General features: G+C 42.3%; 1 pseudogene; it reads right to left on the bottom strand.

Moving 5' to 3' along the window:
* Positions 1-4,484: 4,484 nt before the first annotated feature.
* The window catches only part of LOC140858721 (probable apyrase 7), a 13,766-nt pseudogene continuing 3,140 nt past the window's right edge, over positions 4,485-15,110 (bottom strand).

Raw genomic sequence — 15,110 nt, 5'->3', positions numbered from 1 at the left:
TTGGCCGTCAGCAGCTCCGCCAGTCGGTGGCGTTCGGCGTCGGGCAATTGAGACCCGATCCAAACTTTTCTGTCGGGATTTTCTCCCACCGGGATCGCCTCGAGCCGCTCGAACTGGCGAACCCCGCTCTTCCTCCTCCCGTTGATCCAGTTTGTCAATTGTCAGGGGACCCTTTGTCTCGTCGCTTCGGGCGGAGATTTGAAAGCATCGTCGGGCGAGCTGTTGATCTCCGCGCATCTCCCCGACTCCATTTTTAGTCGGAAATCGAACAAGGAGATGGTACGTCGAGACGATCGCCCCGAAGGCGTTCAGTCCGGGTCGCCCGAGTATGGCGTTGTAGGCCGAAGGAACTTGGACGACCGCGAAAATGAGGGAGGCCGTTCTTTGCCGTGGTTCGGTACCGACCGTCACGGGCGGGTGATTTCTCCTTCTGTCGTGACGGTGTCTCCGGCAAAGCCGATCAAGGGCGTGGAAACCCTACTGAGTCGATCAGTCGGTAGTCGCATTCGGGAGAAGGTCGAGTAAAACAAAATATTTGTCGAACTTCCATTATCAACAAAAATTCGTTTTACATCATAATTGGCTATTGTCGCCGACACAACAACAGCGTCGTCGTGGGGAGTCCGGATGCCCTGGACGTCGTCTTCCGAGAAGGTAATCACGTCGTCCGGGCGCGGCTTTTTCGTCGGCTCTCCTCCTGCAGACGTCCCCGGGCCCAGCCGCTTGGAGATCATGTTGATGACTCCAGCCGTCGGCTGGTTAGTCGGTGCCTCTTCAGTCGGCTGGGGCGTCGATCGGCAATCGGTCGGGTCGGCGGACCCTTTTGAAACTTGCCGAGATACCCTCGGCGGATGAGATTTTCGATCTCATCCTTCAACTGGATGCATCGCTCGGTGTCGTGGCCGTGGCTCCGATGGAACCGACAGTACTTCCGATGGTCGAGGCCCTTTGCCTTCAGAGGCGGAGGCCGTCGCAGGTATTCTTTCCCTTCGATCTCCATCAAGATCTGCGCACGGGGAGCGGAGAGAGGAGTGTAGGAGTCATACCTGGGACGCACCGACCTCGGAGTCTGTTGGCGGGGTGATTTTTGGATTTGTCGGGGTGGAGAAAGCCGACTACCGGCCGGGGGCCTGCTGGGTTCGGCGGGTTCCCGACCTTTTCTTCGCTTCTCCTTCGGACCCCTGGGCTCGACCAGGCGTCGGTCGGACGCTCCTTCGTCCGCGCGCATATACTTGTATGCGCGCTCCAGTAGCTCGGCGTATGTTCGGGGGAGGGTCTTGTCCAGAGAATAAGTAAATCGGGACGACCTCAGGCCCCGCTTCATGGCTGAAACCGCCATGTCTTCGTTGAGGTCCCGGACCTCGAGCGTGGCCGTGTTGAATCGCGCCACGAAGTGCCGGAGCGCCTCGTTTTCCCCCTGCTTGAGGGAGAAAAGGCTATCCGACGTTCGCGGCGGCTTTCGGCTAGTGCTGAAATGGGCCACGAACGAGTGCTCGAGCTGCGCGAAGGAATGGATACTGCCCGATCGAAGACCGGAGTACCAAGCCCTGGCAGCCTTGCGAAGTGTGGCGGGGAAGCCGATGCAAAACAGAGCGTCGGTTGCCCCTTGAATCGTCATGAGAGCTTTGTAGCTCTCGAGGTGGTCGACTGGGTCGGCGGAGCCGTCGTATGGCTCCACGTTCGGCATTTTGAACCGACTGGGAATCGGCTCATCGAGGACCAGTCGAGAGAGAGGCTGGGCGGTCTGGAAGTCGACGTCGTTCGAAGACTTCTGGCCGTCCATTTGCAGTTGGGCGAGCCGGCGGTCGATCTCCTCAAACCGTCGCTCGTAGTCGTCCGCTCGTCGATGCTGGGAGACCCCAGGAGTGGAGCCTCCGGAAGACTCTGAAGGCGAGGCCGACGGTGTGCGCGGCCGCTTTTCCTTCCTCGCCCGTTCCAACGGGGAAGGAGAGGGCCGCTGGGACCGTCGGTCGTCGCGCTGAGGTCGACCCTCCTCCTCCCCGTGGGAGCGCTGTTGGGAGTGCTCGCCTGGAGGCGGCAGGGGTCGGCGCGACCGTCGGCGGCTGCTCCTGGAAGGCATAGGTCGGGCCGCCGGTTGTTGCTGGAGGCTTTTGACTGCGTCGGTCAGTACGGTCATCTGCCGTACAATGGCCGCAATCTGCGCCTCCGTAGTCACTGCAGGGCGCGGAGAGCTAGGCTCCGCCGCCGGTGATGGTGGAGAGGCCTCTTCCCGGCGGGAAGAACGCCTTGCCGACCCAGTGATTCTCGATCGTTGAGCTCTTGTCTTTGTCATGCTGTCCCCTACCTGGCGCGCCAAATCTGTTGCGGCCAATCGCCTCGTCGTCCGATCGCCGGGGAGCGTGCACCTGCAAAAGGAAGTCCGCACTGACCGGAGGCGGCTCCGGCGGGGACCCTCCGACGGTCAAGTCAGAGAGGTGACTGGGCAACAGTAAAATGCAGACAGAGAGCTCTGAGAGGGAGAAAGAGAGAGGAGCGAGCCTGCGTATGTGGAAGAGACGGGCGGATCGACCTTTTGCACTGTTGCCTTCCCCGGTATATATAGTGGAGCACGGTATGGCGCCGTCATTAATGGCGCGGACAAGTGAGGAACTGTCAACTCACTGTAGGCTGTCAGAGTCGCCGTGAAAACATCATGTCGCCGTGTAGCCGTCTAATCACCAGGGTTGACCCGGCTCTCGGCGGGACAATACCCCTAGGTAACTGTGCCGCGTGTCCGTGTCAGAGCTGACAACGTCTGGCGGCCGTACGGCGGTTGGTGGAGTCGGCCGACCCAAGGTCGGTGGCCATCAGAGTGGCGTCGGGCTCCTCCGTCGGTCGGCGAGCTTCAAGTGGGTCGGCGACCGGACCTCTGGGTTCAGTCGGTCGGGAATAGACCGTGGAATGGCCGTGGTTAGCCGCTGATGGCGTCCGTTGGCCTGCCGCCCGACTTACGATCGGCCAGTCGGAGTCGTTCGTCGGGCCGTCGGTTAGTCGGTCGGGCCGCTAGCCGGTCGGGCCCTCCGATAGTCGGTCGGTCGGTCGGTCGTCGGTCGGTCGGTCGGTCGGTCGGGGCCCCGAGGTCGGTCCCTCCGATAGTCGGTCGGTAGGTCGGTCGGTATCCCCCAACAGGATTCATACTTCTTTGGTGTAATTCAGCTACCAAATGAAATGGATTGATACCAGTTGCTACACACATGCATACACATGGGCGAATGCACAAGAAATCTAAAGCTTAACAAAAAGTAGATAAGAAATTATATATAAAAGGCTTTTAGAAAAGCAAAAACCTATACCTACATAGAAATATGAAATCAAGCGCTAATAGACTATTGCATGATTAACTACATGCCCATAAACACAAAATATGCATCTTATGCATGACCAGCTATTTGAACAAAGAGGAACATCATGTGAAGAACTGGGCCCGCCTGTCTGGAAAACTTTTATTTTGAGGCCAATTCTGTGGGATAGTTCCAAAAAGAAGAAGGATGAATTGGATGCTTGCATTTGACGATTTTGATCTAACTTCAATTGGAGAGAGCCTCTGGAATTGAAACAGCTGTGTGCCCCGCTGAATTAAGCTCAAACAAGCAATTATCAAGTCAATCCTTGATTATTTGCAGCCTTGATTTACTGTCAAGGCTCAAGACCTTGATTAAGACTTGCTAGGCCGCAGCAGTGTTAAGGCTGCAACTTAGACTAATTGGATTGGCTTAAAAGTGAACCCTCATCCAACCCTACCTCTATAACTTCCAACCCTGAACCTAATCCTAACTAACCCAACACAGGCTCATGTTGAGATTTCTAAAACAATGCAACCTCTGGAAACAACTTGATCAAGCATTTAACAGATTTGATAAGCAGATGCACTTTAAACCTGTATTCAGCTAGTATTGGAATTAAAGGACCAAGATGCCGCACCAACAATTACCCGGCTTCTCTACTCCAAGAAATTGTTAAGGACTGCACATCTTCATCCTATTCTTAGGAGATAATAGAACACATTTATCAAGCTTATCGATTGGTAATTTTACAATAGATTAAATACACAAAACAATTTCTCCAATAAAACAATCTGAAAGTTTACTTGATGAAGGAATAATTATTTGCCTGCTGCAGATGTCATTAAGGAACAATGAGAGGTCAGAACCATCAACAAATATTGTTGATCAAAGGACCATAGAGATCAGCAAAATTCCCAAGCAAGCCATGACTTCATCTCTGCCAAACTCAATGTTGACAATAGCTCAGCATATGCCGACATCAGAGTCTTCCAAACAAAATTAAATATTTTCCTCTGCTGTAATAATCAAGCCGTCCTTGTTGCGTAAGGACTTCCAGGCCTTTATAAGAAGAGTACTGCTACCAATCACCTGCCAGAGGACTGCTCAATTCACCGGGCTGATGTGGTAGTTAGAGATTGGTGCGATACATGAGGAGGGGAGCATGGGGGTAGGTGGTGTCAGTTGGGCCCCAGATGCTGTTCAACCAGTCAGCGGATTCCACATTGGCCTGGTGAACTGAGTGTCATCTGCCAGGTGATCTTTAGTATTTTCCTCAATAAAAACAGGGGTAAACAATGGATGATCACCAATAGAGTCGAGAAAAAGGTCTCCAAAGTAAATCCATCCAAAATCATTCTGTCTTTCAGAAAGTAGGTATTGCCAACGGCCAACAAACAAATCCTGGAAGTGGCATAAGCCTGCTAGCAATGCAGCCAGTGCTGCGCCTGCCAATGCATGATGTCATTCTTTCAGTGTGTTCGTATTTCAACAATATTCCTTCAGCGCTTTCAGGTTTCATGCACTGGGATCACTATAGCACTCTGTAGAAGTTGGTTCTGATGGAGATACAACTTCAATTGTGCTTACAGTGCTGCCCTCCTTGATAAACCTAGGTGCAAAATATGAGGAAGCCGTTAGTTTCATTCTGGCTGGAGAGATGATTTTCACTCATGCTTTTGAATAGCCAGCGATATGGGGATAGAAAATGTTTTCTTTTGCTAAAGTTCTAGTATCATCATGATGAAACAAAATGTCAACAGTCTCATATACAAATAATGAATTATAAGCTTTCAAAGAACATATTAAAATATATAGAAACAGGAGGTGAAAGTGGTGGCATTGAGGAAACATAGTAACATATCTAGCAACAGGAGAACTGTTAGAGATTTATGTTCCCATTTTCTAGCATCGGGTTTTCTGAATTTGCACTGAACAAATAAAAGAAACAGCTATGGTTATTAAACCAATATTATCATAGGCAAACTCCAATAGCCCTTCTTTAATAGGCATTACACAAAATTCACTCAAAAGATTTCTCTGTCCTAGCAGCCATAGGAATGGAAGACACAAGTTCTCATTGATAGATGGGTTCAGTCTTGCACCATAGCCGATCTAGTATGTAAAAAAGTAGGAGTAATTCTGAAGGAAAATCAGAGATATAAAAGTCAAACACATACCTCCTCCAAAAGCTACAGACAAATTTAGAAAAGCTAGACTAAAATAACGTTGCCATCTAGGAGTGTTTGAGGAGAGCAGATTTTAGCAAACATATGTTTCAATATCATGGAAGACCAACACTGCACCATGTTGTAATTCAGGCAGATTCTTGATGAACTAGACTTGCTTCTTGCTGTGCTAAACAAAGAAATGGAAAGAGAGCAAGAACTGTGCTCGAACAAGAAGGAATGGGGCTATAGCTCAAATGATAAAAAAGATGGAATCAACATTTCAGAAGGTACTTCAACCAAAACAAAGTAGCATGGTTCCGATTCCAGGCAGTAAGCTTTCAAATCCTGTGTTCTCCTAAACAGCAATAGGATATTTTCAGATCTAGATGTTATTTTCTTGGTTTAAAGTGGTACTGCCCTTTTTTTATGGCTGGTGTTCTCAATACCGTTCTCTTCAAGAAGGGAAGAAATCTGGGGATACAGTTCCGGGCAAGATTATTTGGCTTTGTTGGAAAGGAAAGGAATGCCCTTAGGAAGAAAAAAAAAGTAGCATAGCAAAAAGAATCTCTATTCTCAGTTTAAGCAAGTCCATCCTAGCAATAGTGACTAAACTTGGTCTCAATCAATAGAGGGTGAGATAATTGTATTTGACCAAACCTTTATCTCCACCCTCGAAAGAGGAAAGCAAGTACATAGAAGGGACATCAGCCCATCAATGTCTGTTCTGTTAGATGTATGTCCTAGAAGTCAATTATGTCGACACATGTAATCTTTCTAAGGACATAATTTGTAATTTTGACTTATTAATGAAATAAAATTTGGATTATTTTTTCATTCATATTGTGTGATGTGTCTATAAATCGTCCAATGAATTAACAAGATGATGATATATATTCTCAAAAGTTGAGAAATTGAGGTATGTGTCATTGATGGTTAATTCATAAATTACTCCTAATCGTAGGATCATCACAGAGATGGTGATTGATCCGAATAGGTGGTGCATGGATCACTTCTCTTAAGGGTAGATGAGTCTCGAGTCTATAGTATGAGGACATTAGAGTGAAAATGCAGGTGATTGTTAAAGAACAAGAGTACCGAGCGTGACCAACACGAGTAGTCACTTGGATATCTACCTTCTCTCAGTAACATACTCGATGCTGCAGTAGTGTGAATAGTTCTTTAACCTACCATACCTCGACTATTCACAATGAGGTTACTGTAGTTTGACTACACCATAACTCTATTTTCTACCCATATGGAGCCTTGAGATGTATGTTGGCTGCAGTAGGTTCATTGTAGGAATAGGATGTACACCTAGATAGGATCTAGCGACTTTGGTAGAAAAAAAGAAGTCCTATGTGGATTATGAAACTGAGTTCGGAAGTCCATAACCATAGCAAGTGTGAAATGATGAAAAGGAGTTTCCATAAGATTTCAATAGGAACTCAGGTTGATTGAATTTTACATATGACAAGATTAGGTAGATGAGTTATCCATAACCTCCATCTTGTCGAGATTCATGATAGAAGAACCGGATCACATGGTAACTACACCTAGAGGTTCATCCATTCAGTTTTGCTGGATTACCACTACATACTAATAGATGTTACTAGTGGATTGTGGGATCAATTAAGAATTATTTGGATAATCAATAATTCTCAAATTGGCTGAATTAAAAATATTTCGATCCATTGAAAGAAGTTTCAATAATATTGTTGATGGAGATCACAATATATCCTACTACTAGATAGAATTGAACCTATAAGGTTACATACAAAGAGAATTAGTTTAGGATTATGCAATTGGATTCATGTGATTTCAATTGGATTAAGGATTTGTGAAATCCTATTGGGTTAGGCATGCCATGCTAGCACATGTATAAACCCAAATCCTCTTTAGACTTGAATCCCTATGAGATAGGAATTGGACCAAGTCAATTGCATGCTATTTGGGCTGCTAAGAGTTGGTTTTCCATCTTAATTTAGTTTGGAGGAGAATGGGCATGTACCCATTTAGATTAAATCCAAAGGGGCACCAATTGTTGTCGCCCTCTTATCTTATGTGACAAGAAAAGAAAGGGAGAGATGGAGTGTGCACAAGAAAAGAAAGGAAGAGGGTGGGGGCGGCTCATAGTGATAAGGATTTTTGCGTGAAAAGAGAGGGTGGGGGCAGCTCATATTGATAAGGATACCAAGTTTGGCAGAAAATCAAGAATCCTTCAGGTTTAAGGCTTTAAGTGAGTCATAGCCTGAAATCCTTTAGGACACTTTTTGGTTCTATTTAAATCCCTTGAGATGAGATCTTTAAACCCTAACCTAGAGAGCCAAAAGGTGCCACCCCCTCTCTTGCTCCACGCCCCTCTCTCTTCCCTTCTTCTTCACGCCCCACGCCCAAGTGTTGGGCGTCCTTGATCTCCATGCCCAAGAGGTTGGGCATCCTCCTCCACACCCAAGGTGTTGGGTGTTTTGCCTAGAAGTCTAGAGATGTATTCTCTCTTCTTCTTCCTTCTTCCCTTCGAACTGCATGCTGGTTTCTTGGAGAAGAAACAAGAGAGGAGCATCCTAGATTGTTCCCATGGATACCTGTAGAGATCGGACACTTGTGCGACTCTTTAAGGAATCTGAAGAGATATCCACGATCATCAAATCGCGGTGAATAACTATCCGCACTAAGGTGAAGATAAGATCTTCATGTTTATATCTTTGATAGATTTATTTTCTACTTTGGATCTTTAGGACACGATAGATATGAGCTTATGAGATGAGATCCCATAGATGCATGCTAGATTAGTTTTTCTTCCGTCGCATATTTTTTTTTTTGTTGATCTAGCATGCATGCCCTACATTTTTACTTCAACTGATATCAGAGCTGGGTTACATGAATCATGTTCTTAAGATCTAAAATTCAGATTAGATCCGAATTTTTATGCTTTCAATTAGATCTCTTCTTTAGATTAGATCTGAAATTTTATGTTTGTCAATTATATTTAAAATTTAGATGAGATCTGAATTTTTTATTTTCAATTAAACATGAATGTTAGATTAGATCTAATTTTTTGTTTTAATTAGTTCTGATTTTTTTGTGCTTAGATCTGAAATTTATATTAGATCTAAAATTTTAGATCAAAAATTTTAATCAAAATCAAAAATTTTAATTGATAAACATTGGGTTAGCCAAGAATCATCCTGACATAAGGTTGCCTTGGCATAATGCAAATTATGCTGAAAGATTGTCTTAGGATGATAAGAGGTGAAACCATTAATTAAGGATCTAAAATTTAGATTAGATCTAAAATCTTAGATTAGATATCTAACTGATAAGTTTTGGATTAGTCTAAGTTCATCCTGACATAAGGTTGTCCTGGCATAATGCAAGTTGTGCTGAAAAGTTATCCTAGGATAATAAGTGATGAGACCCTTTACTTATAAGTCATCTTTTGAGAGAAGAAAAGACTTAATTAAAATATAATTTGATTTTATTTTCGATTATGAGATAATTACGTTGTGTTTCATTGATATATGTAGTGATCACATTGAATCACAACCCTTAATGTAGGGTTGTACCATGAATACACCTTAGATGGTTATAATAGGATATTTTGTGGTGAGAAACCAAAAGCCAAGGCCAATTTGGATGAGGTTGACCTATTGGTGTCTCAGACAAGTACTTTAAAAGGTGGTTACTTAATTAGGACTGTTACATCAGTAGTAAGGAACCTCCCACCGTTCATCACTTATCTGACCAATTTGGTTGACTAAATTCTAATTTGAGGTGCTTAGTGTTGAGTTCACCATGATTGCATTGCACCATGAGTCTGATCTTGATGAGTCAAGACGCGATCTCACTAGTAGATCCAATGTAATTGTAGATTTACATGTGATGTAAATAAATAATTAAAAACCTAAAGAAGACCTAAATTAAATCTCCTTATAAATATTAAGTCGAGCGGTCTTTCATCATTGTAAATGTACAGGTCCTTCTCGATGTTGATTGTTTTCGATTGGATACAGTGGCTCAGTTGCATCAGAGAAGACGCAACCACTCTATTGGCATGAGATGTTGCAGGATGGAGATGGAGTTAGGTCCAATAACTGTTAGGTGAGGATCTCAATAACAGCTTCACTTTCGTAAAATCGATGGGTCTGACTTAACTAAAGAATAAGGCCAATAACTATTAAATAAGACTTTAAAAATTAGAGATTGGTGATCACTGCAATTTGCTTGAGAAGCATTGGACAAAAATTATCCACCTATTGGTTGACATATCACCAATAACTGTTAGGTGAGGTAGTATACTAATCGATGGGACCGCAGTACCCACTTAAAACCTTCATTATGGAGGTTTTTGTTTCTCCACCCGAAGAGTGTGAGAGATCCGAGAAAATGGTAGAAGTCAAGTTTGTTTTAAAAATAAAATCCTAAAACAAACTAAAAGAAGTCAATTACAAATTCTAACTAGAATCTTCTCTTCTCTGTAGAAAAATGTCTGCTTCCAACCCACTTGCTCGTATCCTAGAGACCAATTGATTGATTGGACCCAATTATAAAGATTGACTTTGAAACTTGAAGATGATCTTGAGTTCTGAGAAGTTGAACTATATTCTTGACCAGGACCTTCCCCCTCTACCAGCTCGTTCGACCCCTGATCAAAGGGCTACCCATAAAAAATGGTTGGATGATGATAACAAGGCCTGATGCTACGTGCTGGCATCCATGTCCAATGAGCTCCAACGTCAGTAAGAGGATATGAAAACTGTCAGGAGCATACTGGCTCATCTACAAGAGTTGTATGGTGAGCAGAGTCGTGCAGCTCGCTACGAAGTATCCAAAAAACTCTTCAAGACGAAAATACGTGATAGACAGCCTGTCCATAAATATTGTTTGACAATAATCAAAGACTTGGAGGAGCTTGAGAAGCTCGGGATGTCCATGGATAAAGAATTGCAAATTGATCTGATTCTGCAATCTCTTACTGATTCATATGCACAGTTTATTGTAAACTATCATATGAATAAAATCCAATGTACTAAAGCCGAGTTACTGAACATGCCGGTTACTACAGAAAGGACCTTGAAGAGTTCAAGGAGTACTATTCTAGCTGTGGAGCGAAATTTATCTTTCAAAAGAAAGTTTACTGGAAAGAAAAAAAAGTCCGTGAAGAAGCAAGTTACATGTTGATGGTTTTGTAAATATAACCGAGCAAGAAGTGAATGCCATAGGAACTAAAAGACTTAGAGATGGGATTAATCTAAAGTATATATGGCACCTTAGGCTAGGTCATATAGGAGAAGAAAGGATTTACAGATTGGAGAAAGATGGGCTCTTGGGCTCATGAACTTTTGAGTCTTATCCAGTCTGTGAGTCCTGTTTGCAAGAAAAAATGATCAAGCTACCCTCTGTGGGACAAGAGGAAATGACCACAGAAATACTTGCTCTGATACACACTGATGTGTGTGGCCCATTTGATGTGCCGGTCATAGAAGGTTATCTCTACTTTATCACCTTTACCAATGATTATTTTCGGAACGAGTATGTGTATCTGATGAGACACAAGTCTGAAGCTTTTGAAAAATTCAAAAAATTCAAAAATGAAATAGAGAAGCAAATTGAAAAATTTCTTAAGTTCTTCGATCAGATCGAGGAGACGAATACTTTAGTGAAAAATTTTTAAGTTATTTCAAAGAATATGGTATAGTCTCACAACAGACTCCACCTGAGAACACCTCAACTTAATGAAATTTCAGAACAGAAAAATCAAATCTTATTAAATATGGTTCGATTCATGATGAGCTTCACGGACCTTCTTATGTATCGTTGGGGACATAGTTTACTAACAATAAATTATTTATTGAATAGGATTTTCTCTAAAATCGTTTCTACCATACCGTATAAGATATGGCATGATAAGAAACCAAGTCTAGATCATCTCAAATTTGAGGTTGTCCAGCCCATGTCAAAGACAATAGATGGATAAGTTAGATGCCAGATCTTTAAAAACTCATTTTATAGGATATCCTAAGGAGTCTATAAGATATTATTTCTATCTTTCAGAGGATCACAATATGATTATGAATCGACATGCCATCTTCCTTGAAAAACAGTTCATTCAAGATGGAGGTATAGGAAGACAGATTGGACTCAAAGAAAAAGTCTCTAAAGAGCAACGAGCCTCAGAACCTGTAGAACCCATTCAAACCGAAACAATACGTGTATTTTCTCCACCTCATAAATCTAGTAGGATTTTTCGTTCTCCCAACAGATACTTAGGTATCATCACAGAGGATGTAGAGAAAATGTTCCTCACAGAAATGAAATACATGGGTATAACCCCAAGACCTATAAGAGATGATATCAGATATCGACTCTGAGAAATTGTTAGAGACAATGAAGTCGGAATTTGACTCAATGTACTCAAATCAAATCTGGACCTTAATGGATCCACTAGAAGGTATTATACCTATTGAGTGTAAATAGATCTATAAAAAATTGATTTGGATGAAAAGGTAGAGACCGTTAAGACAAGGCTCATGATAAAAGGTTATAATCAATGCGAGGACATTGACTATCAAGATACTTTTGCGCCAGTGGCCATGTTGAAATTCATTCGAATATTGCTTGCCATTGCAGCATATCATGATTATGAAATATGACAGATGGATGTGAAAACTGTTTTTCTGAATGGATATCTTGAGGAAGATATCTATATGGAGCAGCTTTTGGGTTTCACTTTCAATGATGGAGATCACAAAGTCTGCAAGCTGCAAAGATCCATTTATGGACTTAAGCAAGCATCTCGAAGGTAGAACACTCATTTTAATGATGTAATCAAATCATTTGGTTTCATTAAGAACGAGGAGGAACTGTGTGTATTCAAAAAGATCAGTGGGAACGCTATCACTTTTCTTATATTGTACGTGGACGATATCTTCTTGATTGAAAATGATGTTTCCATGGTAACTTCAATCAAATTATGATTGTCTAAGGAATTCTCCATGAAGGACCTTGGAGAAGCATCTTTTATTTTGAGGATTAAGGTTTATAGAGATAGATCTAAGAGGATGCTAAAACTTTCACAGAAAATGTATATAAAGGAGGTGCTGAAGAGATTCGACATGCAAAACTCCAAAAAAGTACTTATGCCCTTTAGGCATGGAATTCATGTCTCCAAGAAGATATGCTCCAGCACATCGAAAGAGATAGAACGCATGAGCAAAATCCCTCATGCTTCGGTTATAAGGAGTCTCATGTATGCCATGCTATGTAAACGACCTGATATAGTCTATGCTATGAGTGTCACGAGTAGATATCAATCGAATCCAGACGAGGAGCACTGGGACATCTATGAAATGTATCCTTAAATATTTGAGATGATCTAAGGATATGTTCTTGATCTTTGGAGGAGGAGAGTTGAGGGTGCAAGGATATACTGATTCAGACTTTATGTCTAATATTGATGATCGAAAGTGACATCAGGTAGTATTTTCTTATGCAATGATGGTGCTATGAGTTGAAAAAATTCCAAGCAGCCTGTCAAAACGCACTCCACCATGAAAGCTGAGTACATCGCCGCATCGAAAACTGCTAAGAAGGTATTTTAGTTCACAAAGTTTATTACAAAACTAGGTGTGATGCCATCAGATACCATTTTCAGCTACTGCGACAACAACGATGCCACAGCGCTTGCTAAGAAGTCGAGATCTTATCAGAAGTTTAAGCACATAGAGTGACGATTCCACCTCATTCACAATTATCTCGAGAAGAAGTATACAAAAAGTAGACAGTATTGACAATGTGGCTGACCCACTGACGAAGTAGCTGAGCTAACAAAAGATTGAAATCTACCTTGAGAAGATGGGACTTAGATTTATGGTCAATTGACTTTAGTGCAAGTGGAAAATTGTTAGATGTATATCCTATAAGTCAATTAGGCCGACACATGTAATCTTTCTAAGGGCATAATTTATAATTTTGACTTATTAATAAAATAAAATTTAGATTATTTATTCATTCATATTATGTGATGTGTCTATGAATCATCCAATAAATTAACAAGATGATAATATATTCTTAAGAGTTAAGAATTTAAGAAATATATCATTGATGGCTAATTCATAAATTGCTTCCGATCGTAGGATCATCACAGAGATGGTGATTGATCCAGATAGATTGATGTACGGATTGTTTCCTTTAGGGATAAATGAGTCTCGAGTCTACAGTGTGAGGACACTGGAGCGAGAGTGCAAGTAGTTATTAAAGAATAAAGATACCGAATGTGACCAACACGAGTAGTCATTTAGATATCTATCTTCTCATCAGTGAAATACTCGATACTGTAGTGGCGTGAATAGTTCTTTGATCTGCAGTGCCTCGACTATTCACAATGAGGTTGCTGTAGTTTGACTACACCATAACTCGAACTCTTAACCATACAGAGTCTTAAAGTGTATGTTGGATGTAGTAGGTTCATTATAAGAATAGTGTGTGCACCTAGATAGAATCTATCGATCTTGATAGAAAAGGAAAAGTCTTGTATGGATCATGAAATTGAGTGCAGAAGTCCATGGCCACGATAAGTGTGAATGATAGAAAGAAATTTTCATAAAATTTCACTAGGAACTCAGGTTAATTGAATTTTACATATGACAAGATCAGATTGATGAGTTATCCATAACTTCCGTCTTGTTAGGATTCACGATAGAAGAACCGAATCACACGGTAACTATACCTAAAGGTTCATCCATTTAGTTCTGTTAGATTGCCACTACATACCGTTAGGTATCACTGGTAGATTGTAAGATCAATTAAAAATTATTTGGATGATCAATAATTCTCAAATTGACTGAATTGAAAATATTTCGATCTATTGAAAGGAGTTTCCATGATGTTGTTGATGGAGATCACAATATATCCTACTACTAGACAGAATTGAATCTATGGGCTCACACGTAAAGGAAATTGATCTAGGATTGTGCAATTGGACTCATGTGGTTCCAATTAGGTTAAAGATTTGTGAAATCCTATTGGGTTTAGGAATACTATGCTAGCATATGGTTAAATTCAAATCCTTTTTAGACTTGAATCCTTATAAAATGAAGATTAGACCAAGTCAATTGCATGCCATATGGGCTGCCAAGAGTTGGTTTTCCATCTTAATTTAATTTGGAGGAGATTGGGCATGTGCCCATTTAGATTAGATCCAAAGGAGCACCAATTGTTGGCGCCCCCTTATCTTGTGCGACAGGAAAAGAAAGAGAGAGATGGGGCACACGCCCCATCTGATTTTTACATGAAAAGAGAGGGTGGGGGTGGCTCATATTGATAAGGATTCCAAGTTTGGCAGGAAATCAAAAATCCTTCAGGTTTAAGGTTTTGAAGGAGTCATAGTCTGAAACTCTTTAGGACTCTTTTTGGTTCTATTTAAACCTCTTGAGATGAGATCTCTAAATCCTAACTTGGAGAGCCGAAAGGTGCCGCCCCCTCTCTCGCTCCACACCCCTCTCTCTTTCCTTTCTTCTTGACACCCATGCCAGGTGCCGGGCGTCCTTGATCTCCACGCCCAAGGGATTGGGCATCCTCCTCTACACCCAAGATGTTGGTGTTCTGCTTAGAAGTCTAGAGAGAAGATGTTCTCTTTTCTTCTTCCTTCTTTCCTTCGAGG

Source organism: Elaeis guineensis, chromosome 6 (assembly GCF_000442705.2).
Source record: "Elaeis guineensis isolate ETL-2024a chromosome 6, EG11, whole genome shotgun sequence".
Classification (NCBI taxonomy): Eukaryota; Viridiplantae; Streptophyta; class Magnoliopsida; order Arecales; family Arecaceae; genus Elaeis; species Elaeis guineensis.
The sequence above is the reverse complement of the archived record's forward strand: the minus strand, read 5'-3'. Positions and strand labels throughout refer to the sequence as shown.